This window comes from Ipomoea nil, unplaced genomic scaffold (assembly GCF_001879475.1).
Source record: "Ipomoea nil cultivar Tokyo-kokei standard unplaced genomic scaffold, Asagao_1.1 scaffold0672, whole genome shotgun sequence".
Lineage (NCBI taxonomy): Eukaryota > Viridiplantae > Streptophyta > Magnoliopsida > Solanales > Convolvulaceae > Ipomoea > Ipomoea nil.
This window is the reverse complement of record NW_017617100.1, coordinates 414,777-417,500: the sequence shown is the minus strand read 5'-3', so window position 1 is coordinate 417,500 and position 2,724 is coordinate 414,777.

The window sequence follows — 2,724 nt, the reverse complement described above, 5'->3', positions numbered from 1 at the left end:
AAGTGCCTGGATTTTTTTCCTACATTATACATTTTATCAACTACTATTCTACTACACATTAATAAAAATTTGTGTTCACCTGTAGGTTAAATGCTGCAACCAGTCCTTTGCGCAGTATCAGTACTGCAACAGTGCTGTCCCAATCCACATGCATTGATGATTTTACAAGTGGTGCCTTGACTGTAACTACAGTAAAGGAGCTATTGAAAAAGACACAGGTTAGTCCCTATTTGTAAAATATGTATTCATGCAATCAATGTACTCTGTATAGATTTAATAACATAGATTACATTACATAAGAAATAGTAACAAAGGAATCTATATACAATTGCAGAATGGTGAATTCTATGTACTTGCTGAAATTGTTGCAATTGAAGGTTCTTTTGGATGGATGTACATATCTTGCATGTCCCCGGGATGTAACAGGAAACTTTTTCATGATGGGACTGATCTTGAATGTACAAGTTGTGATAAGAAATACAAACAGGGAATGACAAGGTATCATGTAAGGGGTCGTTTGGTTCACGGAATGTCAGATTACCTTAGGAATGTTAGATTGCTGGGAATGTTAGATTACTGGGAATGTTAGATTCCTGTGTTTGGTTAAAATTGGGGTATGTAATATAATCATGTTTGGTTTAGGGTTATCTTTTATACACACTATAATATCCTTAAGATAACCAAGGTTATCTTACATTACCTAAGATTTTGAAGGGAATCACATTCCCTTCAAAATCCTATGTGGAGGGAATGTGACATTCCTTGGGAATGTTAGATTCCCTAAGATAATATGAACCAAACACCGGAATGTGAGCTTTGGAATGTCACATTCCCTTGGTTATGTTATATAACCTGAACCAAACGCCCCCTAAGAGTGATTGTCCTAGATAAAGGTCTTGGAGACGCTCCTTTCCTATTATGGGATAGGGAGTGTTCTGAATTGGTTGGTATCCCAGCACACAGTTTGTACACAAAATATAATAAGGTAAACAACTGTCGCTTAATTGACACATCCATATAGACTTTTTTTTTGAGTTTTTTTTTTTTTATAATATTCTATTTTTTTTATGTTAGGTTTCTGACATCCCAAAAGAGTTGGAATCATTAGTCGGAATGAGAATGGTATTCAAGATATCATTAAAATTGGAGTACATGAAGGGATCTAACGCAGCATACACTGTTATGAAAGTTCTAAGGGATGAAGCCTTAGTGTCAGCATACTGTTCTAAACTCATTGAAGACCAAGACAAGGACTTGATATCAAGAATGATAGATGAGGACGAGGAGGAAGAAGAGGAGTCTGATCAGGTTTTCTTTTCTATTCTACTAAAGTCAAATAACTAATTTCATTTCTTAACTTACGTTTGACATATTTTACAGTTAAGCTTATTTTAATATACAGAAGCTTCAAATGGAGGCAATGAGGTCAACAGCCCATTACCTATGCAACAGTCTCAAAGCCTAGACCATGAAAATTTAGAGGCTGATGGTGTGAAGCGATCTCTTATGGACCAATTCTCCTCCTCTTGCAAGAAGGGCAAAACAATTGCTGTTAAGCAAGAGAAGATTTAAGAGATCCTTTAAATGACAAACTATTACGACATTTTTGTGGTTGTTCCTATTTTCAAGACAAACATTTGGCCTGTTTAATTGCACGAGTGTGCCCTGAACAATTTACTTTTAATTTTAATCTATGTTTGGACTGTTTGCCTCTGTTATATTTACCTAGGATTATTGCTAAACACTTCTAATTATCTGTTTATTACCCTATACTGTTATATATATTAAACTGTATGCAGGACAAGAAAAAAGCAAACACAAGGAATCAACAAGAAGTAATAAAAAGCAAGGAAGAAAACACAAGTCACCAAGGAAGAAAACACAAGTCACCAAACACTCATGTAATTTAATTAGGGTTCTATGTAGTGTAATTAGGACTGTATAATGTAATTAGGACTCTATGTAATGTAATTAGGACTGTATGTAATTACAATGCTAAAACTACAGATTTATCTTTCAATACAGTTGTGCTTTTTTCCCTACTGACATTGACAATCAATTATAACAAAGAGCCCTGCAAGCACTGTTAGTATATCATTGGTGTGTTTTAGGCATCAAATAAGTATAAACAAACACTCTCCATTTTTTGTAGTATTCTGCATCTTTAAATAAAGATTGTTGTTAAAACACCAAGGTTACAATTCCAACATAAAACACAATTAGTAATAAAGGAATTTGGTCTATTTTAAAACACTTAAAAAATATGGTAAAAGACTTAGGACATTTTGTTAACACAGTAACACCTCACATATATAATAAAACACTTAAAAGAAATCAAGACCACAATTAAGCTGCTATGATTTAAAATTCTCCTAAAAAGCATCATTTTACTTAGTCATTTTCAAAATGGACTAATTTGAACTGTGTGCACAATTTTGGTGATAAAAGTTCCACATATATAGGTTAACTTCAAATATGTGGATTGAAAATTTGTATCCAGTGGAATTTTAAAAATATAGTAACCAAAAACAAATGATTTTTTAATTTTCAGAGAAAAATTTTAAAACTAATGTGGTAAGTATAATTTAGTTTACATTATTGTAACTACATTTATAAATGAACTATGTTTAATCTACAAATTAGATGGGAATTAAAGAAAAAAAATATTCCTATAATAGGGTAACTTCAATTTACTGTGTATTGAAAAATCATAAACAGGGATGT